Genomic DNA, 24,461 nt, shown 5'->3' with positions numbered 1-24,461 from the left:
CAAGAAGGAAGTCCACCCCCATGATTCAGTCACCTCCTACCAGGCCCCTCCTCCAACACTGAGGAATATAATTTGACATGAGATTTGGATGGGAACACAGAGCCAAACCACATCAACAAGTATGTAAAAAGTGTGTGAAATATAAACACAAAGTTATTTTTATAATTGAGAAATATTGGAAATTACCTAGATTTCCCATAGTAGATAACTGATTAAGTGTAGAGATATAGAAAGCAGAGATTATTTTACACATTAAAATACTTTGTGTGTGTGTATATATATATATGTGTACGTGTGTATTTAGTGGCATGAAAAAATATATGCTTCTTGTAGAGTGAAAAATTTTGTTATAAAGTAGCATTATAGTATGATCACAAAGAACTTCTGTGTATGCATATTAGGATAGATAATAGATAGATAGATAGTTAGATAGATGTTTTAGATAAAGTTTTGAAGAAGATTTGCCACAATGATAATCACAAACATCTCTGAGTTGACATATTTAGGAGATTTTGTTTTTCCTTGTAAGAATTTGATTGTTTAATTTTTTTTTAGAGAAACATGTATATTTTACAGCCAGGAAAAATAATAAACCATTAGCTTTTTGGAAATGAAAGTCAGTTTTATTTCTTTTTTTTTTTTTTTTTTTTTTTTTTATTTATTTTTTTATTTTTTATTGATCATTCTTGGGTGTTTCTCGGAGAGGGGGATTTGGCAGGGTTACACGACAATAGTGGAGGGAAGGTCAGCAAATAAACAAGTGAACAAAGTTCTCTGGTTTTACTAGGCAGAGGACCCTGCGGCCTTCCGCAGTGTTTGTGTCCCTGGGTACCTGAGATTAGGGAGTGGTGATGACTCTTAACGAGCATGCTGCCTTCAAGCATCTGTTCAACAAAGCACATCTTGCACCACCCTTAATCCATTCAACCCTGAGTGGATACAGCACATGTTTCAGAGAGCACAGGGTTGGGGGTAGGGTCACAGATCAACAGGATCCCAAGGCAGAAGAATTTTTTCTTAGTACAGAGAAAAGTCTCCCATGTCTACCTCCCTCCACACAGACACGGCAACCATCCGACCTCTCAATCCTTTCCCCACCTTTCCCCCCCTTCCACTCCACAAAACCGCCATTGTCATCATGGCTCGCTCTCAATGAGCTGCTGGGCACACCTCCCAGACGGGGCGGTGGCCGGGCAGAGGGGCTCCCCACCTCCCAGCAGGGGCGGCCGGGCAGAGGCGCCCCCCACCTCCCGGACGGGGCAGCTGGCCGGGCAGGGGGCTGACCCCCCCCACCTCCTTCCTGGACGGGGCGGCTGGCCGGGCAGAGGGGCTCCTCACTTCCCAGTAGGGGCGGCCGGGCAGAGGCGCCCCTCACCTCCCGGATGGGGCGGCTGGCCAGGCGAGGGGCTGACCCCCCCACCTCCCTCCCGGACGGGGCGGCTGGCCGGCGGGGGGCTGACACCCCCACCTCCCTCCCCGACGGGGCGGCTGGCCGGGCGGGGGGCTGACCCCCCCCACCTCCCTCCCGGACGGGGCGGCTGGCCGGGCGGGGGGCTGACCCCCCCCACCTCCCTCCCGGACGGGGCGGCTGGACGGGCGGGGGGCTGACCACCCACCTCCCTCCCGGACAGAGCGGCTGGCTGGGCTGTGGGCTGACCCCCCCACCTCCCTCCCGGACGGGGCGGCTGGCCGGGCTGAGGGGCTCCTCACTTCCCAGTAGGGGCGGCCAGGCAGAGGCGCCCCTCACCTCCCGGACGGGGCGGCTGGCCGGGCGGGGGGCTAACCCCCCCACCTCCCTCCCGGATGGGGCGGCTGGCCTGGCGGGGGGCTAACCCCCCCACCTCCCTCCTGGACGGGGCGGCTGGCCGGGCGGGGGGCTGACCCCCCCACCTCCCTCCCGGACGGAGTGGCTGGCCGGGCAGAGGGGCTCCTCACTTCCCAGTAGGGGCGGCCGGGCAGAGGCGCCCCTCACCTCCCGGACGGGGCGGCTGGCCAGGCGGGGGGCTAACCCCCCCACCTCCCTCCCGGACGGGGTGGCTGGCCAGGTGGGGGGCTGACCCCCCCACCTCCCTCCCGGACGGGGCGGTTGGCCGGGCGGGGGGCTGACCCCCCCACCTCCCTCCCGGACGGGGCGGCTGGCCGGGCGGGGGGCTGACCCCCCCACCTCCCTCCCGGACGGGGCGGCTGGGCGGGCAGAGGGGCTCCTCACTTCCCAGTAGGGGCGGCCGGGCAGAGGCGCCCCTCACCTCCCGGACCGGGTGGCCGGCCAGGCGGGGGGCCAACCCCCCACCTCCCTCCCGGACGGGGCGGCTGGCCGGGCTGGGGGCTGACCCCCCCACCTCCCTCCCGGACGGAGCGGCTGGCCGGGCAGAGGGGCTCCTCACTTCCCAGTAGGGGCGGCCGGGCAGAGGCGCCCCTCACCTCCCGGACAGGGCGGCTGGCTGGGCGGGGGGCTGACCCTCCCACCTCCCTCCCGGACGAGGTGGCTGCCGGGCGGAGACGCTCCTCACTTCCCAGATGGGGTGGCTGCTGGGCGGAGGGGCTCCTCACTTCTCAGACGGGGCGGTTGCCAGGCAGAGGGCCTCCTCACTTCTCAGACGGGGCGGCCGGGCAGAGACGCTCCTCACATCCCGGACGGGGCGGCAGGGCAGAGGCGCTCCCCACATCTCAGACGATGGGCGGCCGGGCAGAGACGCTCCTCACTTCCCAGATGTGATGGCGGCCGGGAAGAGGCGCTCCTCACTTCCCAGATGGGATGGCGGCTGGGCAGAGACGCTCCTCACTTTCCAGACTGGGCAGCCAGGCAGAGGGGCTCCTCACATCCCAGACGATGGGCGGCCAGGCGGAGACGCTCCTCACTTCCCAGACGGGGCGGCGACCGGGCAGAGGCTGCAATCTCGGCACTTTGGGAGGCCAAGGCAGGTGGCTGGGAGGTGGAGGTTGTAGCAAGCCGAGATCACGCCACTGCACTCCAGCCTGGGCACCATTGAGCACTGAGTGAACGAGACTCCGTCTGCAATCCCGGCACCTCGGGAGGCCGAGGCTGGCCGATCACTGCGGTTAGGAGCTGGAGACCAGCCCGGCCAACACAGCGAAACCCCATCTCCACCAAAAAAATATGAAAACCAGTCAGGCGTGGCGGCGCGCGCCTGCAATCGCAGGCACTCGGCAGGCTGAGGCAGGAGAACCAGGCAGGGAGGTTGCAGTGAGCTGAGATGGGAGCAGCAGCTTCGGCTCGGCATCACAGGGAGACCGTGGAAAGAGCGGGAGAGGGAGACCGTGGGGAGAGGGAGAGGGAGAGGGAGAGGGAGAGGGAGACGGAGAGGGAGAGGGAGAGGGAGAGGGAGAGGGAGAGGGAGAGGGAGAGGGAGAGGGAGAGGAGTCAGTTTTATTTCTAAAATTAGATAAAATAGATGTGTTTTATTTTGATAGCTAAAGTTGGCAAGATTTCAAGGCAGTGTGTAGCTTATGTGCTACTTTCTACTAGTGCAATCTACCTGACAAATAGTTTGGGTTAAAAGCCTTAAAATTTTCATTCTTGATAATTTATCTAGTTTACTTCTACTAATTATTCATGTAGGCATACTCAGTGATATATTCAAAGTTTTGTATAAAATGCAAATGTCAAACAATAGAAAATAATTCAAGTATATTATAGTGTATCATTTGGTGGAATACCTTGTAGACATTATTGTAGATCACTCATAGATTTTTGCCTGATCTTCTATAGTTGCATGCTGCTGTGATTTGAGAAAGGAAGGAAGTAGAAAGTTGAGAAATGGGGGTCATAAGCCATTTTCCCTCTTTATTAGGTTCTGTGGCATTTCTTTCTTCTCCATTCCTTCCTTTACTTGTCCCCACTTTGATTTCAAGTCTCCACTTATTCTTTGGCCACTATCTTGATTTTTAGTCATCCATGAGTCTGGTTGTTACTTAGAATGATGGGTCCACATGCCTATATTTTTCTTATGGTATTTTACTTCTGAGATTCAGAAATACTGTTTCAGAAAACATTGAAAACAATTATTCTACATTGTAAAGAAGTATGCAAATGAATATGGGTAAGCCAGAGATACTCATAGGTGCCAGGGAGTACATTTTTCATTCAGAGAACAGAAAAAAGGAAATTTCTAATGCAGTCATGGCTTACTTCTTGATGGGGATACATTTTGCGTAATGTGTCTTTAGGCAATTTGTCATTGTTTGAACATCACAGAATGTGCTTACACAAACTTAGACTGTATAGCCTACTACACACCTAGGCTAGGTGGTCTAGCCTACTACTCCCAGGCTGTAGTGCATGTTACTGCCCTGAATAGTTTGTGTATCTAAACATATCTAACGTAGAAAAGGTATAGTAAGAATACAGTATTAGAATCTTATGGATCATGCTCATATATGTGGTCCATTATGGACTGAAATGTTGTTATGAGGTGTATAACCATAGTTTCATGTCTTTTTTATAAAGGATGATGTAAATATCAGTTTTCTTTTTATTTGTTTTTATAAAATTATTAACAGTTGTTTATTTATTTATTTATCTATTTATTTATTTTTTGAGATAGAGTCTTGCTGTGTCACCCAGGCTGTAGTGCAGTGGCACAATCATGGCTTACTGCAACTTCCGCCTCCCAGGTTCAAGCAACTCTCCTTCCTCAGCCTCCCGAGTAGCTGGGATTACAGACACCCACCACCATGCCCAGCTAATTTTTGTATTTTTAGTAGAGATGGGGTTTCACCATGTGTTGAGCCAGGCTGGTCTGGAACTCCTGACCTCAAGTAATTTGCCCACCTCAGCCTCCCAATGTGCTGGGATTACAGGCATGAGCCACTGCACCTGACCTATTATTTGAAAATACATTTCCTAAGTACATTTAAAACAGTTTTGGGAAAAAATTATGTTAAATTTAGGTTTCTGTATACTTGAGAGCAACTAAAGAGCATTAAACTTTATGATCTAGCAGATAAAGATTCTCAATGCTAACAGCTAGAAAAATTTCTCATGAGTAAAATTAAATTGCTGATCTATAGGATCTCTGAGTCTTTTCCCAGTTTCATAGCAAAAGAGATTCCCCAAATTACCTTTATTTATTTATTTTTAAAGTAGAATTCTGAAATCCTAGGTTGAATGAGATATAACAAATATGCATATTTTAATATCTAAATTTTGGTTTTTCTAATTAGCAACACATCCATATTGAATTGCTAATGAAAAATTGTCAATCTTTAATATTAGCGTGTATTTTTGTACCAGAACCCTACTCTGAAGATAGCATTGTTAATACCTTCAGTGAAGTCATAGTTATTTTCTTTGGTTATGCCAACATAGGAGGGAAAAAAACCCAAAAGTCTTATCACATTAAAAAAACCAAATAGAATATAATTTTCATCTAATCATATGAAATGATATTTACTGTCCAAAAACTTTCCTATAACTCTGTTATAAAAACATATGCTCACTATGTCTGGACAATGTCAAACTCACTTTTCATGCATTCCCATTTCATTACTATGTTCAATGATTAAATCTAAAGAAAATTTTAATAGATCCCTCGCCTAAAGCAAACACAAAGAGCATCAGTGGCCACAATGAGGATGAAAGGAAAATGCTGTAGCTCTCACTAAAGGGCCTAAAAAAACTTCTGCTTTAATTTCTTTAAATCTATGATAATGTTGTGTTGTTTTAAATTATACTCTAAGTTCTAGGGCACATGTGCAGAACATGCAGGTTTGTTACATAGGTATACACGTGCCGTGGTGGTTTGCTGTAGCCATCCACTCGTCATCTACATTAGGTATTTCTGCTAATGCTATCCCTCCCCTAGCCCCCTCCAGCCCCCGACAGGCCCTGGTGTGTGATGTTCCCCTCCCTGTGTCTATGTGTTCTCATTGTTCAACTCCCACTTATGAGTGAGACCATGCGGTGATTGGTTTTTTGTTCTTGTGATATTTTGCTGAGAATGATGGTTTCCACCATCACCCATGTCCCTGCAAAGGACATGAACTCATCCTTTTTTATAACTGCATAGTATTCCGTGGTGTATATGTGCCACATTTTCTTTATCCAGTCTATCACTGATGGGCATTTTGGTTGGTTCCAAGTCTTTGCTCTAGTGAACAGTGCTGCAATAAACATACGTATGCTTGTGCCTTTGTAGTAGAATGATTTATAATCCTTTAGGTATATACCCAGTAATGGGATTGCTGGGTCAAATGGTATTGAGGAATCACCACACTGTCTTCCACAATGGTTGAACTAATTTACACTCCACCAACAGCGTAAAAGTGTTCCTATTTCTCCACATCATCTCCAGCCTCTGTTGTTTCCTGACTTGATGATTGCCTTTCTAACTGGCATGAGATGGTATTTCATTGTGGTTTTGATTTGCATTTCTCTAGTGACCAGTGATGATGAGCTTTTTGTCATATATTGGTTGGCCACATAAATGTCTTCTTTTGAGAAGTGTCTGTTCATATCGTTTGCCCACTTTTTGATGGGGTTGTTTTTTTCTTATAAAGTTGTTTCTTTGTAGATTCTGGATATTAGCCCTTTGTCAGATGGATAGATTGCAAAAATTTTCTCCCATTCTGTAGGTTGCCTGTTCGCTCTGATGATAGTTTTTTTTGCTGTGCAGAAGCTTTATAGTTTGATCAGATCGTTGTTGTTTAAGTACTGCCTGTGTAGATGATTTAAAATGATGCGAAAATTCAGGGAAAATTCAAAGGGTTTGGGGCTTGGGTTTATGTGGATTTATCTCCTCTAGTTTTATTTATGTTAAGTTTCACATATGTTCAGAATTTCTAAACAAGGTCTGATATTACTGCCAATATTTGCATGGCTTAGAGTATAAACTATTATCAGCCCTAATGATAACAAAAGCAAAAATTGTGCATTTCTAAATACTAATTGCACACAAAATGCCTAATGACATTTTCACCTTTTAAGAGAGCATGTTTATGGGGTATGAATTTGAACTTACTATGCTAGAAGGCTGGTTTTACAGAATTTTAACCCTAGTAAATTGGAAAGAACTCTAATTTTCTTTCCATCGAAAAATAAGGTCACTCACTATGGATGAAGAAAAAAATTATATATATTATTCATTAATAGCATTACATCATACATGTATTTATATGCCCTAAAACAATCTGGATGCTGCTGAGAAAATAATTTTTCCAAAGAGCACATTTTCAAAAAGTGCTTTAATGCATGTTCACTGCATCATATTTTTTCTCTCTAATACATTTGCTTTTATATTTTGCTATCAAATGACTTTGCTTTTTAGGTATACCTATTACAATGTCTTACTAAAAATAATTCATGCAACCAATACAATATTGGTTAGGGAGCGAGTTTTCATAAGGGATTCATTATACTTATAAAATTATCTTTACAAAATCATTTACATGTGGTGTCTCATTGCTCATCAAAATAACTTGATTGTGCAAATATTATCTGTAGTGACCAGAAAATAAAACTATGACCCAGAGAGATTAATAATTGCTGGTTAAATGGTGAATTTGAAAAAAACATGCAGTTCTCCTGACCTCTTATTGAGTGTTCTTTTCAGTACCACATTGAGGGAGGGGATCATTAACTCACATCCTGGAGGCTATCAAACTGACATGAATCCTTGATCATAATTGACCTAAATTATTCTGATCTACCACTGTTTGAATTAAAATTCAACAAATAATTGCTCAACTTCAATTTTATGCTGACTATAGAGGCCTTGGAGGGCCTCAAAAAGGAATCTATCTCTCAGAAAATAAATAAAAGCTTTTATTGGATAGAATTAAAGTGATTCATTTCTTTTTTCTTCTTTAAAGATCTTTTCATTGATTGTGATTTTTAAAAATCCCTTAGGAAATTCCTTATAAATGTATAAAGTTGATTTCATGGTAAAACTCTGTTCTGCTATTTACTTTTTTTTATTCCTTGGAGTGCTTGGAACTTTTTTCCTCTTTATGTCTACTTTCATTTCATCCATGCACCCATGATCTCATGTAGCTTTTCCACCCTTTAATCTTTTTTTTCTGCTCACTTAAGATAGGCTTACTGTGAACATACATTTCAACCTTATGGTGGAGTATTTAAAATTGAAAATTGAAAGAACAGAGGGATGTACTCAACATTCTGTCAGTGTTGCTTCTGCCTTTATAAGTTGAGGAAATTTTTATTTTAGTAAAATTTTATTTAGTAAAATTTAGCATATATAAGCTGAGAACATTTTTATTTTATTAAAATTTGTAATCAGCCTTTATGCTTTTGACCAATATCTTTTGAGATTTCATTAAGTGTAGAGGCCTGTGCTAAGTGATGGGAATTGAAAGATGTTTAATACCCAGTCTTCCATCTTTAGAAGTCTTGGCTTGAGTAAAGGCTGCCAGTTGAGTATATTGGCATTTTTTTTGACCAATTTTTAGATTTTAACAGAATCTTATTAGGTTTTTTATTTAACCATAACTCTGTGACTCTTACATATCATACAATGGAATTTTATTAGTTACATTAAATTGGAAGGAAGAAATGAGTTAGATAGAGAGGTTACTCAGCCTTCTTGGTTAATAAAAGTACCCTTAAATAATTCATGGCTTATATGAATCAGTATTGTCAAATGTCGAAGAGCTAGAATTTGGAAAGCCATAATTTATCACGTATTAAAGGAAAATCACAACTCATTTTCTTACATTACATTTGACTAGCTGAAATTCCTTTTTTTTTTTCTTCCAAAATTGGCTTGAAATTTTTAGGCACTATTCAATATAAAACCTGTCTCTTTTTAGTTCAGAGGAATAATATTTTGCATATATACTTATACATATATATATGTATGTCTCTGTGTGTGTGTGTGTGTGTGTGTGTGTGTGTATAAAGCATTTCATACACATGAGTACTAAGACTTTTTCTTTTTTTTCAGTTTAGCTGATTAAAATATTAAAATTTTGTCTAGCTATGGAGTAGGTCTTTTTCCATGATTTCCAAAGCATGGTTACTGAAACAGTGAAACCCTGTATTTTATTGGCAAAGAATTAAAAGATTTTGAATCTTTAATCAAGAACTGTTAAATACTTTAGTTTATAATTGGTTATGAATTAACCAGAATTCTCCACACAAATCTGTCTGCTTGAGTGAAAAGACTGGTTCTCTGCTTGCAGTATCCCCTACAGTACAGCCTTCTACTGTTCACATGTGACTGTAGTCCAGATGACATGAGAGTGATCTGATCGTGTACAGAAACCCTTAAGCATTGTTGGCATAAATCCACTCAGAGTTGCTGGGTTTTCACTTGAAAAGGAGTCTGGAAATGTGATTTAAATGACATTCTATCTTTTCTTCTGCTTGTGTCTTAAAGTCCTTGCCTGTCTCTTGTTGTAGCCAATGTAATGCATAAACTCTTCCAAGGAAGACAAGCAGACAAGCTCAGGGTTTGATTCACCGCCAGTTTTGTTCCAATAGTTGTATGAGTGCCACATTCATGAAGCTAATGCCCCTTTTCTGGCCCTACCACAGGATTCCAAGTTTTCTTTCCAGATGGCTGTGCAGCTTCAGCCCCACCAGCAGGCTGGAGTCCTTATCCACTCAACAAAAGAGATGTGTGCTTGACTCTGAAATGTTAGCATGGCATTTCTAATTATGACAATACCAAGAATCATGCAACTGGAGATATACATGGAGAAGGCAACTTGTTTGGTAAATAGTGGTATGGATTTTTTTTTTGTCACTTATCCCAAGAAATAGTATGTCCTATTTTTAATATCAAGAGAATACATTCCTTCATTTAAGCATTCAATCATTTATTTAAAAATTACTTTGCTGAATATGATTCACTATGTTTTTCTCTTAGCTAGGTGCTGGGACTATGGAAACAAATCTTTCATTTCTATGGGCCACGGACTCATAATTAATTTTGAGACAGGTCAGGATGGTATGTCTGAGGATAACAAAGAGGCAAGAGTAACCAATATAGCTCTGGGGGCAGATAACACTGTAGAAACGTGGAAGGTTCTGGAAAGTAGGGGAGTTCAGGCTGAACATGGAGGTTTTTGATGTGTGTTTTTTTTTTTTCTGCGTCTCTCAGAGTGAAAGACATTTTTTTCTTTCCCAATTTAAAATTCATTGTTTTTAATCCTCCACAAATGATCTCTTAATTCTCAGGATAAGGGTCTGATATGTGTGTGTTATTCCCTCTTTTCATATATGAAACAGTTGAGCCTCATAGATTAAACAACTTGCTTATGGTCACATGTCTGGTACTTGGAGAAAGAAGAGCTAAAAATACTCCCCTGAAAGTGGTACTGCCCCTTTCGGCAATACTCCCTTGGCACCTATGGCCCTGCCATTTTCAGCATCTGTCTCCTTTATTTGATGGTGTTTTGGCCTCAAAGTCATAGTATTTCATGACTTAAAGTCAACTCACAATTGATTATCCAATTTGATTTCGGTTGACCCACACACTAAGGCATTATCCCTTGCTTTTGATTGCAGATATTTGAGAGAGGAACAAAGTAAATTTATACAAGTAATAATGTTTATTGAACAATGATGGCCAGGCACTACATTTAGTACTTTAGTGGTTTAGCTCACAATAATCTTATGATCAGTTACTTTGTTTCCATTTTACAGAGAAGCAAACTGAGTCTTGGAGTAATTAAGTAACTTGCCCAATGTTGCTCAGTTTGCATGTGGAAGAGCTTGGATTTAGCCCAGGCAGCCTGATTCCAGAGCTCAAGAACTTCACCACCATCAAGACACAAGTTTCATTCCCTCTATGATAGTTCAATAGTTAATAAAATATATGATCCAAACTATCTGGAAATAGATGACCCAAACTATCTGAAGAGTCTTTCTGAACTTTTAAACTACAAAATTATTCTGCTGTATAAACATTAAGGAAAGGTAGAAAAGATCTGATATTGGGACACATACTGTGCCTTTTCTCAATTCACCATGTTGTATTGGTTTCCTTATATTTAAAACATAAAATGATGTAACAGCTTCTTATTTGTGCACAATACATTGGCATATTAAGGATGACTTTTTAGACAGCAAGGCAGAGTACACAGAGGTGTTTAATGTTCTTACATCTCTTCTGCCAACACTGTCATAAAAGTGCTTTCCCAAAACTATGGTAATATATTGTTCCTATCACTTTGGCTCACCTTCCAGACTTGGCCAAGAATTAAGATAATCTATCTCATCAACAGATTCAAATGTGTTTGTATTTTCTCTATCTTTGAGGAGCTTCTGAATTGTTCTCTCCAAGTGTTTAGGGAAAAGAGAAAAGATAGGAGACAGAAGAGAAGTAAGAGAATATAAATTCCAGGAGACAGAGAATTAACATTCTCTTTTTTTGATTCACGATTCAGAATAGGGTTCCATGGAGTATTAAATCAGAGTGTGATTCTGTGGTAGAGAAACATTGTAGTTGGTGTAGTGTATCATAAAATCCTAGAAATGAATGATGAAAGGTATTTCTGGAGAAGTTGGTCATTAGTACAGCAAAAGTTAAGGTATATGCCATATATAGTTCAGGCAGCGACATTCTCTTGAATATTGGATTTCTTTCTTGCAGGCTTGATTTTCCTAATGGCAAAATTAATAGTGGGTATTATATTAAGTAAGATTATTCAGAACTATCAAGTTAAGGTGAACGGACACATTTCCTCAGTTTGCTTGACAGGGGTAAAAAGTCCACATTCTTAATCACTTATGAAATTCTAAAAAATTTCAGTTGTATTTCCAGTTGCAGCAGGATATGATATAAATTAGATGTCCTGTAGGAGTGTTATTTATCCCAATTAATTTAACTTTTTTGTGCGTGTATATTTTGGACTGCTTTAGTACTTAACATTTTAGGGCTAGTTGACTTGCATAATGCTTCCAGAAAAGTACATGGAATATAACATTGCAGCTTCCTCAAATAAAAAATGCATGTGTATTTAAAATGAACCTAAATAGCTGGTAAAAGAGCTTCTTAGAAGTTGTACTTATTTTAAATTAGAATTTTAAAATAAAACATGAAAATGGTTTTTGCGATTGCAGAATTATATTTTTGCTGCCATTATAGGAGAATAATTTTTAGAGTTATCTTGAAATAGAAATATGTATTTTAAGTGCCAGTCCAAAATTAAAAGAAGATCACTCTGTAACACCATTAGAGAGAAAGAGATTGAAATGGGGAAGAGATACGTAATAACAATTAGAAAAATGTGATAACTGCAAAAACCTCATTTATGTAATATTTGATCTCTGAATTACTTTGTTCTTCCACAGAAACAGGACGTACTATGTCACATGAAATTACTAAAATAATAAATTCTTATTGTCTTCAGGGAAAATTATGTAGTCTGATTTAAAAATATAATGTGGTGACCAAAACAGCAGATTAACAGAGAATATGATTGCCTCTGATTGTCCTTCAATATCACCTCAGATTCTGAGTTATTATTCATCCATTTGTGATGAGGTATCTCATCTCCTCTGTCATTTGCTATGTTTACAATCCCACAAGAATCTATACTGCTTCCAGATAAGTGACATAACACATAGATTGGCATGTCCTTGTGAGCAAGTTGTGTACCAGAAACATAATGTATTCACCAAAAATGAAGTCATTTTACGTCTTCTGTCACTGGACTTAATTGGGTAGTTAGGTGACTTACAAGAACATTTTCTTTGCTATATCTAAGTTAAAGTTAAACTTGTGAGTCCTTTCACGTGGAAGGAGATTGAAAAAGATAAGCTTTCACATAGAAAGTGATTTACCAGTCATTTAAAGAATTCATTGAGAATAAAATACCTAGGAATCCACCTTACAAGGGACGTGAAGGACCTCTTCAAGGAGAACTACAAACCACTGCTCAATGAAATAAAAGAGGATACAAACAAATGGAAGAACATTCCATGCTCATGGGTAGGAAGAATCAATATCATGAAAATGGCCATACAGCCCAAGGTAATTTATAGATTCAATGCCATCCCCATCAAGCTACCAATGACTTTCTTCACAGAATTGGAAAAAACTACTTTAAAGTTCATATGGAACCAAAAAAGAGCCTGCATCGCCAAGTCAATCCTAAGCCAAAAGAACAAAGCTGGAGGCATCATGCTACCTGACTTCAAACTATACTACAAGGCTACAGTAACCAAAACAGCATGGTACTGGTACCAAAACAGAGATATAGATCAATGGAACAGAACAGAGCCCTCAGAAATAACGCCGCATATCTACAACTATCTGATCTTGGACAAACCTGACAAAAACAAGCAATGGGGAAAGGATTCCCTATTTAATAAATGGTGCTGGGAAAACTGGCTAGCCATATGTAAAAAGCTGAAACTGGATCCCTTCCTTACACCTTATACAAAAATCAATTCAAGATGGATTAAAGACTTAAACGTTAGACCTAAAACCATAAAAACCCTAGAAGAAAACCTAGGCATTACCATTCAGGACATAGGCATGGGCAAGGACTTCATGTCTAAAACACCAAAAGCAATGGCAACAAAAGCCAAAATTGACAAATGGGATCTAATTAAACTAAAGAGCTTCTGCACAACAAAAGAAACTACCATCAGAGTGAACAGGCAACCCACAAAATGGGAGAAAATTTTTGCAACCTACTCATCTGACAAAGGGCTAATATCCAGAATCTACAATGAACTCAAACAAATATGCAAGAAAAAAACAAACAACCCCGTCAAAAAGTGGGCAAAGGACATGAACAGACGCCTCTCAAAAGAAGGCATTTATGCAGCCAAAAAACACATGAAAAAATGCTCACCATCACTGGCCATCAGAGAAATGCAAATCAAAACCGCAATGAGATATCATCTCACACCAGTTAGAATGGAAATCATTAAAAAGTCAGGAAACAACAGGTGCTGGAGAGAATGTGGAGAAATAGGAACACTTTTACGCTGTTGGTGGGACTGTAAACTAGTTCAACCATTGTGGAAGTCAGTGTGGTGATTCCTCAGGGATCTAGAACTAGAAATACCATTTGACCCAGCCATCCCATTACTGGGTATGTACCCAAAGGACTCTAAATCATGCTGCTATAAAGACACATGCACACGTATGTTTATTGCGGCACTATTCACAATAGCAAAGACTTGGAACCAACCCAAATGTCCAATAATGATAGACTGGATTAAGAAAATGTGGCACATATACACCATGGAATACTATGCAGCCATAAAAAATGATGAGTTCATGTCCTTTGTAGGGACATGGATGAAATTGGAAATCATCATTCTCAGTAAACTATCGCAAGAACAAAAAACCAAACACCACGTGTTCTCACTCATAGGTGGGAATTGAACAATGAGAACACATGGGCACAGGAAGAGGAACATCACACTCTGGGGACTGTTGTGGGGTGGGGGGAGGGGGAAGGGATAGCATCGGGAGATATACCTAATGCTAGATGATGAGTTAGTGGGTGCAGCGCACCAGCATGGCACATGTATACATATGTAACTAACCTGCACATTGTGCACAAGTACCCTAAAACTTAAAGTATATAAAAAAAAAAAGATTATTACTTCCAAAAAAAAAAAAAAGAATTCATTTCAGTTTTTTTCATATATTATTACTGGGCTAAGTTTGTTTCTTTCTGGCTTTTTCCTAAAGCAGGATTTCAATTGTACTGATGCCATCATAATTCACAGGAGAGAAATTCTTCAACTTTCTCTGGAGTCAGACTATATGTAATGAAGTTATTCCCGAGGTGATTAGTCATTACATATTCAAGTTATGATATGCTTTGGTTGTGTCCCCTCTCACATCTCATCTTGAATTTTAGTTCCCATAATCCCCACATGTCACGGGAGGAACCCAGTGGGAGGTAATTTAATCACAGGGGTGGTGACTCTCATGCTGTTTTTGTGATAGTGAGTGAGTTCTCATGAGATCTGATGGTTAAGTGCTTTTCCCCCTTTGCTCACCACTTCTCCTTGGTGCTGCCATTTGAAGAAGGACGTGTTTGCTTCTCCTTCCACCATGATTGTAAGTTTTCTGAGGCTTCTCGAGCCATGCGGAACTGTGAGTCAATTAAACCTCTTTCCTTTATAAATTACCCAGTCTCAGATATGTCTTTATTGGCAGCATGAGAATGGACTAATACAAGATATAACAACAACAACAATAATAATAATGTCAAGGTGTTTATGCATATAATCAGTTGCAGCCACATCACATCAAAAGTAATAATGACAACTATTCAGTTAAAAAAAAAAAAGAAAGAAAGTTCTGAGGAAAAATGAAAAAGTGCCAGTGTTTCAATGGAACTCTTGGAAACTTTGTCTTCTAATTGATTTATTTTTTAATTTGTTGGGGAGGAAAAAAAATACATTTTCCTTCTACCCATCATAGGTTCATTGGCTGGGGCCCCTATAACAAAAGACAGATTAACAAGAGAAAAGCATACACATTTATTTAATATTATTTTTTACATGACGCAGGAGCCTTCATAAAGAAGTGAAGACTGAAAAAAACAGTTAAACCTGAGTGTTTTAAAATAGATTTGAGGAAGTGTTTTTAAATAGATTTGAGGAAGTGTTTTAAATAGATTTGAGGAAGAATAGAGAATCATGGAAAAGCATAAGGCAAAAAAAAAAAAGAGCAGGAAGAAAGAAAAACAAGGAAGGAAAGAAGGAAGGAAGGAAAGAAGGAAGAAAGAGTATGAGTTAAGGGTAATAAACCAGGGGAACTTAGGCCTTTTTGTTCAGATTCCTCTTGGTGTCCCTGTGATCTGTGTCTTTGGAGGTAAGGATGCTCCTTTCCTCCAGTTATTGAGAAGCTACCTCTCACATGAAGCCCTATGACCTTCTCTAGGGGAGAAGTGAAGGAGAAGTCAGAGATATCTTCCTGCATATCTATTTCACAAATTCCTTCAACTTAAAATATTCCATATGTCAAGGTGCCACATTTTAGGATAGCACATCTTGAACTCTGTCAAGTTCTATTTGTTTTTTTTAATGTGATGGAGTTTTTGGTGTGTGTGTGTGTTTAGTGCTGGGTGAGAAAAATATCTTATATCCTAAAATACTAGTTGTAATTATGCACAAATAGTCATAAACTCAGAATTTTATAGAGAAAAAATAAATCTTAACCATCATTTATAATAATATTTATAAATTTATAAAATAGTTATAATAATGACAGACCATCAGAATTATCTAGAATTGCATGTGTGTATAATATGATCTTAAATTGTATCATATGTATATCTATGTATAGATGTTGCTGAGTTTCATTCTTGGAGAGTCAGTGCTAATTCACAAGGTATGGAGAATGACAATGCAAGGTTTCCTCTATGAGCAGCCAGGTTGGGAAACCATTTACGTTACAAGTTCTGTAACTTTGCATGAGGCAACTGAAGCCTGTGTAGATTGACCAACCTACCAATTATCATACAGCCATCGGATACTATAGTCAGTAATAAACCCAGGCTTTCTGACTCTTGACTTTTGCCCATAACCGAGGTTTCTTCTTCAAGATGTTTATGAGACATTGCTAATCCCTTGACTATGACTTTGAATGTCTGACACTTCACTGATACTCAGCTCTTGTTTTTTGTCTAATAAATAATTATTTATGCTGTTGATTCACTACTTATCCTTTAAAAGTAACATGATATTGCATTTGCCCATAAAAATAAAATTGTTAACACTTGCTCCCTTTCATCGGAAATGATTTTCACATTTTATTGTTTCCATTTGTTAACACTTATCTTCTAACTTATGGTTTTTCACTTCAAAGTTAAATTATTTAAATCTAGAAAAAATTGTTTATTAAATTCACTTGTTTAACAATTTCAGAAAAGTCAGCCAATGAATTGTTTATTGAGAGGGTTGTTCCCTCCCTCCCTTCCTTGCTTTCTTCCTTCCTTTCTTTCTTCCTTCCTTCCTTTCTTTCTTCCCGCCCTCTTATAATCCCCAGAGGAAATGGCAGATGCGAATGGCTGAAATGTAATGTAATTGACTTGTCTCCCTAGTTTATGTATTACTGCCCTCTGTTGGATACAATTAGGTCTACTCTAATATGTTAGACTGTCTTGCCCCCTAGTGGTTTGTGCAGAAGACAGTAATGAGGACATTGGAAAACACTGTGTGAAGGATCAGCTAATTATTTATTTACTTTTAGATAAGTACAATTTGACCAAAACCTGATTTTATAATAACTGATTTAACATGTAACAACTCACCTTGCTTGTGTCTCAAATTTCATTTATGAACAAATCAATAGGCTAATTACTAAGTTAGAGAAATATGTTGCTATATAAGAAATATAAAATTTATGGTAACTTTTAATGCACAACTCAATTTATCACTTCATTAATTGGAGACTTCTAATGGGCCATTTTCTGAAAATTGAATTTATTTCTTCTTCTTCTTCTTTCAGAGACAGGTCTCTCTGTTGCCTGGGTTGGAGTGCAGTGGCCTCAAGTTCCTAGCCTCAGGCGAACCTCCTGTATCAGCTTCCTTTGTAGCTGGGACTACAGGTGTGCATCATCACACCAGGCTAATTTTTAAATTTGTTTTTGCAGAGACAGGTCCTGCTTAATTTCCCAGCTGGTCTCGAACTACTGGCTTCAAGAGATCCTTTTACCTCAGCCTCCCAAAGGTCTGGGATTACAGGTGTGAGCCACTGAGTCCAGCCTGAAAATGGAATTTCCTGAACTGGAATGAGTTTTATTCACTATGCCTGAGATTCTGCAAACTGAAGCAGAGACATGCAGCAGAGAATTTTTTTTTTTTTTTTTTTGAGGCACGGTCTCACTGTGTCACCCAGAGTGGAGTGCAGTGGCATGATCTTGGCTTACTGCAACCTCCACCTCCCAGGCTCAAGCAATTCTCCTGCCTCAGCTTCCCGGGTAGCTGGGATTACAGGCATGCACCACTACCACCCGGCTAATTTTTTTTGTATTTTTAGTAGAGACATGGTTTCACCATGTTGGTCACGCTGGTCTTGAACTTCTGACTTCAAATGACCCACTTGTCTTGGCCTTCCAAAGTGCTGGGATTACAGGTGTGAGCCACTGCACCTGGCATGAATTTAAATTAGAAAAATAGAGACACTTTAAGCAAAATTTTTTGACAAAATATGAAAAATAAATTGGCTATAGTAAATTTACTACTATTTCAAAATAAAACATAATCGGCATAATCACCCATTCAATTAATTCGTTAGAAATTAACGAACCTAACTTGTCCAACTCTCAGATGAATAAGAAGTAAAAAAGGCTCTTGGTTTCTTGTAGCTTACATTCCTTAGATTTGTAGATCCTGTTGGGTTGAATCTTATTTCTAAGAATAGATTAATTTTTCCCCCTTTCCCCTATCACTCCAAACTTACCCCTCTCATGGCTCTTATGAATTCAGCTTTTTTTCTTGTTTATCATCCCAGTAATCCATATCTGTATGTCCTAGGGTATAGTACCTGAACCAAGGTGAGCTTTTAATGAATCTTTGTTTTCAGTACCCCCTGTCTCCTTATAACCCTTAACTCTTCTCTTGCCCCCTCTGGTATTCAAGAAACCCTGAGACTTTACCATGAAAACCTCCTCCACTGAAAGGTCAATCATCCATCTATTGCCTTAAAATGAAGTCTTTGCCCAGAAGGTAACAATGCATTTGCCCAGAAGTACAAACATATTAAGCTTTATCTTGAGCTTAAAATCAAATATATATTTAATTCATCTTCCTCTTCCAGGCTCCCCCTCCCCCGCCACACACATGTATACATAGACAAAGGATAGTCTCTGGAGGACAAAGGGCAGGAATTTATAGCACAGTTGGTCTTCTCACTCCATAAACCGTATGCCTTAAAACAGCAAATCTACCTCATCTTTTTTTTTTTGCTTCCTTTATTCATCCTTTTTGTTCTTCTTAAACTAAAGAACTTGCCCTTCTCTCTCAGTGACAGCAGGGATGACACTTAGTCAGGTATGGCTGTATTGGTTGTGAAGAGCTGGTATCTGTCCGAATTGCTACATCTGTCCTGATGAGCTGGTGCTTATTACAGATTCCGAAGATTGCCATAGGACAGCAGGCAGTTTTCATTTGTCCACACCAGAGTTTTGCGTATGCTATTCCCTTTTTCTAGAATCACTTACTTCTCTCTCTTCTAATCCTGAATTCTCATATTCTAGTAGTCTACTTATATGTTATTTGGTGACCCTGAAAAATTCCAGGATAGAGTTGATGACAACCTCATTTGAGTCCATTCTGTACTTTGTGAAAACTCTATTAAGGTACCTTATCATTGTTCAGCATATTCCAGAACACTGGGAAACTTCAGCTATGAACACTGGTTTTTTTTTTTTAACTTAAAACTAACATTAAGTTATTAAACTTGCCTTGTATTTTAAAATTTGTTCATTTTCACCCTTTTGGGGGATCATTTCTTAGATGTTATGGATTCTGACTAGGTCTTTTTGAATTTTGTTCTATCTTTCTATAAATCTGAGATTTTTTTAACTTTTATCTTCCAATTAATTAGTCCTCCAATCATTTTCTTTTAATTTCTAAAAGCACTCTTTTTCTTAGATTTTTTTTTTTCATAGCCTTTCATTCCTATTTGGTGGATACTGTATCTTCTTTAATCTTTGAGAAAACATATTTGACTTTGAACAAATTTTCATCATTATGTTACACAAATTATCTGTTTCTATTGTATGTTTTTCATGTTGCAGATATCCTGCAGTTTATGTTGAATGTTGGTTTTATGCTGACACTTAGAAGGAATAAATAGGAAGCTCTGTGTGTGGTCAAGTTCAGCAGGCTTCACTTTAAGGTTAGTGGGCGGGGGTAGCCATTAAACCAAAAAGCCTCTTAATGCTGGAATAAGGAAAACTGTGCTCTACAGTTTATTTAGAATTTCACTGATTAACCAGAGGTAGATGATGCAGTTTCTTTGGAGAAAAGCCCTGTGATTTTTGTCCATAGCTAAGTGCCAGGTAGCAGGATATAGTTCATCCAAGTCCTGGGAGACATCTACTCTCTGCTGACCTCGGGTCTCTGAGGCAAAGCCACTCAAGAGTCTCCTTAGTCAGGCTGAATTTATCCTTGACTTTGTCTTTTGCAGCTTCCTTCCCAATTTTTCCAGTCTGCAGTTCAGTGTCACTTCTGCTTCATCCTTTATCTTTGTTCATCTTCTGGAATGTATGATTTTCTTGCCCATTGACTTCATTGTCATTATTTTCTTTGTTGCTGTGGACTTTACCCTTCCTGATTATCTTTCCTATCAATTGAATAGGTTTAGAGATGGAAAGAAATAGTTGTCTATGGTCAGCCCACCGTCTTGAAACAAAGGTCCTAAGAAGGATCAAGGGAGAGGACCTCAAACACTAGTATTGCCTTTGTGATGAGAAAATAGAGAGTGGCAGATAGTATTACAGTGTGTTTTAATTACTTTCATGTTCTGAAAGTCTATCTATTAAATTAAATATGCTATCTTTGCTTACACCCAATAATAAAATAACAGCATATTCTCTGAGGCCGTCTTGTCAAACTTCAATTTGGAGGTTAGAATTCCTTATGCACAATTTCATTTAATCTGGTTCCAGAGTATATTAATCATCCTCACCAAGGACTTACTGAAGCAATGCACAGTGTTGGAAATTCTGCTTTGTTAGAAGCCCCTTCGAATATGAAGATGGAATCACCTTCTCTCTTAGTTTTACTAATTTATCCATTACAAACATGTGCTTCAGGGGATGCTGTGGACACTTGAAATTGTATGTAAAAATTGTTCTTGTATGTGCATAAGAACATTTTTCTGGGAAGATGATCCATTGGGTTTGTTACATTCTCAGCTTAATCTGTAAACAAACAAAAGGCTAAATGCCACTTGAAGACAGCAGAGAAAGCTAGCTTTCTTTAATTTCTGAAAATTCTCCAAATATCCAAGAATAGCTGTAATTCATTTTTATTTTTGGTATGTACAACAATGAAAGCTTGAAAGTCATCAAATAATATAGATCGGTGGCTGTTTGAATAGGACTCAGATTTTGAAGAGCTCAATCTATAGTTACCATACACCTGTTCATACCCATACTCATACATTTAAAGAAAGTCAATTAGTAAAACAAAGTAATAAATTCAGCATACTCTAAATCACGGAATCTAAAGGTTTCTTGACTTTCTAAAAAAGTAGAATTAGCACAATAATACTGGTGTATTAGCCAGAGTTCTCTAGAGGGACAGAACTAATGGAATAGATACATATATAATGGGGAGTTTATTAAGTATTCACTCACATGATCACAAAGTCCCACAATAGGCTGTCTGCAGACTGAGGTGCAAGGAGTGCCAGTCCGAGTTCCAAAATTGAAGAATTTGGAGTTTAATGTTCAAGGGCAGGAAGCATCCAGCACAGGAGAAAGATGTAGGCTGGGAGATTAGGCCAGTCTCTGTTTTCACATTTTTCTTCCTGCTTATATTCTAGCTGGACTGGCAGCTGATTAGATTGTGTCCACCCAGACTAAGGGTGGGTCTGCCTTTCCCAGCCCACTGACTCTAATGTTTATCTCCTCTGGCAACACCCTCACAGACACATCCAGGATCAATACTTTGTATCCTTCAATCCAATCCAGCTGACATTCAGTATTAACCATCACAACTGGAAGTTCTCTCTATGCTCTTATGTTAATTGTCATACTTGAAAGTCGTCAGTAACAAAGGATGAGATCAAGAATGAAGGATGGGATATTTCTGTTCACTTACAAATACATCTGCACTATCTTTTAAAAACCATTATAAATTCTTCAGCACATTTTAGAAAGCATACCATTTTGCATAAAATTATTATGGCTTTTTGAAAAATATTACAATTATAAAGACTTCATGATTAATTTCTTCCATTTGATAGCATAATATTTTCTTAAATTATTTAAATAATGAATGATAATTATAGATATAAATTAGAAAAAATAGGGAAACTAATGTGAAATATCACTGTCGAGTGTATAGGTATTAACTCTGGTGTATACTTTCAGAATAAAATATATTCTTTGATCTGTATCTGTTTATTTGTCAATATATTATGAAGTTTCTTTCACAAGAATGAATATAGATGAACCTACTTTTTCATTTTATTAATATTAATAAGTTATAGCATAGTTTCCCATTGTTTAGATGTACTAGTTTATTTAACCTTCCTAAATAGATACTTTGTTTCCATTTTTGCTTCTAAAAACAATGGTATAATACAAACCATATGCATATAGATATTCTCCACTATATATATTATACAGCCAAAATTCTTTTGTGATATATTTATATTCCTATCCACAGTGAGTTAGAATATTCTCTTTTTGGACATTCAGGCTAAACCAATATATCAAAACCCATTTTAGTTTTTGCTAATATGTAAGGCAACCTGTGGTGTATGGCTTTGTTCTTTGTTTTATGATACCTACTTTTGGTGGGGGCTGGTGGAGGAGGTTATTGCAAAACACCCTTATTTCTATGTAGAGGTAATAACAGGGTCAGTGTGAGTTCTCTTGGTTTCTGAGCTTGTGACTTCATGAATAATAAGGGTTATTGCAAGAAGTCTGAGAAGATCTCATAGTTTTGAAATAGCCCTTGCTTGATAATTCAAAAAGATGAATTCAATCCATCTCTATAAAGAAGAAAATACATCCTCATACCCTTATAAGGATGAAAAATGCGGTATAAACATCAATACCTATTTGAGTGAATTCCCAATTTGTGCGATATGAGAATGAAAAATAGTAAAAACAAAGGTGCTGACAAAGAAAGGATTATTGGAGTCAGAGATAATCCAAAAACTTCATTCTGACCAATAGCTTATGTGAATCTCTCACACTTCATATTTTCCTCAAACTGTCAGCAATAAATTATTTAAAACAAGTAAAAACTGAAAATAAAATCAAAATTAGTTAAATGCTATAAAATAGTTCTTTTTTATAACACCTTAGTTTAAAATATAGTTATTAATGAGCAAAACAAAAAACAAAAAACAAAAAAACCCAAAAACAAACAAACAAACAAAAAAACCAGGCAGAAAGAGCAGAAAGACCCAAGTTTGGATAAATTGACAATGACTTCCTGAAAAATTACATTAGCATTCTTATTCAATTATTTTAGTTACAATGCATCTGAAAAATATTCTGTTTATTGTACTCCAGACTTTTCAAAGACAAAACCCAGAAAATAGACCCAATGAAGTAATACATAATAGGGTTCTTTAAATTTAAAATATATACAGAATAATTTTATTTCTCATATTTTAAATATGACAAGCAACATTTAGTATATTAGAGACTAACTGAAAAGAAGTTATGATTATCCATATTTTTTCTGAAGACTATGTAAAGGTAAAAATGTATAATACTTTTTTTTGCACCCATTTCAAAGTGCACAGCTGACATTCCTATAACAAAAGACAGATTAACAAGAGGAAAACATAACAAATTTATTTAATCCAAGTTTTATGTGTCCCAGGAACCTTCAGAATGAAGACCCAAAGACCTAGGAGAAACTGTGTATTTTTATGCTTATGTGCAGTAAAGAATTGATGGCTGTGTAGAAATAAGATTGGCTAAAAAGGGTATGATCTAATGGTAATGAACTCTGGGGGGAACCCAGCAAGGCCTGTTTGCTCAGGTTCTTCTCAGCCTCTCAGCGTAGCATCTCTTTCTTTAGGTATAGGTTAGGACACTTGTCACATGCGGATCTTCAGGGGAGAAGAAAGAAAATCATAGAGTGACATTTCTAGATTTTATGGCTTGTTTTAGGTGAAAGGAGTTCTCCTTTCTAGGATCTTCCTTGGGGAAGAGGAATTCTAGTTCTGTGACCTGCTTTGGAGAGGAAACGGAGAAAGGAAAAAGGAGAACAGGAGAAGGTCACAGAGAACTTCTTGCATCTGAGGCCCTTCCAGTCTCCTACAGTTCAAAGCACTTAGCATGGCAAAGTGCCTTCTACCTTGAGGTATCATGGTTCTGCGTACCAACACCTCAATAGATCGTGCATGTGGTTTATGGACTTTTAAAGCCCACATTCAAGAAAAAAGGCAATTATGGATCTGAAATGTCCTGGTATTAAACTGAATTGAATAGTATTGCCAGAATATAGATAATGTTAAGTCTGTTTTTTTTCTTTCTGCACCTTTGTCTAGCGATAAGCTCTGTAACTTAAATTCATAACTTGAATTTAATGCTTTAGAAATATTTGCCACCCCCAAACATATAAATGATTGACAACATTATTCCTAGTGCTTTAACAGAGAGACCGCTTTGATGTCACTGTGATGATCCATTTTGATCTCATCTGAGCTGTCTGTATCACATGGATTGGGCCTCCTTAGCAGCCTGATTGGTCATTCATAGCCTGGCTATCATGATTTTATTATGTGCTGTGCACAATGCCAGATTAATTTCCTCTTGGTCCAGTCTCAATAGGCTGCTACCTAGGCCTGCCACGTCCT

Source organism: Gorilla gorilla, chromosome 10 (genome assembly GCF_029281585.2).
Source record: "Gorilla gorilla gorilla isolate KB3781 chromosome 10, NHGRI_mGorGor1-v2.1_pri, whole genome shotgun sequence".
NCBI classification, from domain to species: domain Eukaryota; kingdom Metazoa; phylum Chordata; class Mammalia; order Primates; family Hominidae; genus Gorilla; species Gorilla gorilla.
This window is presented reverse-complemented; position numbering follows the sequence as displayed.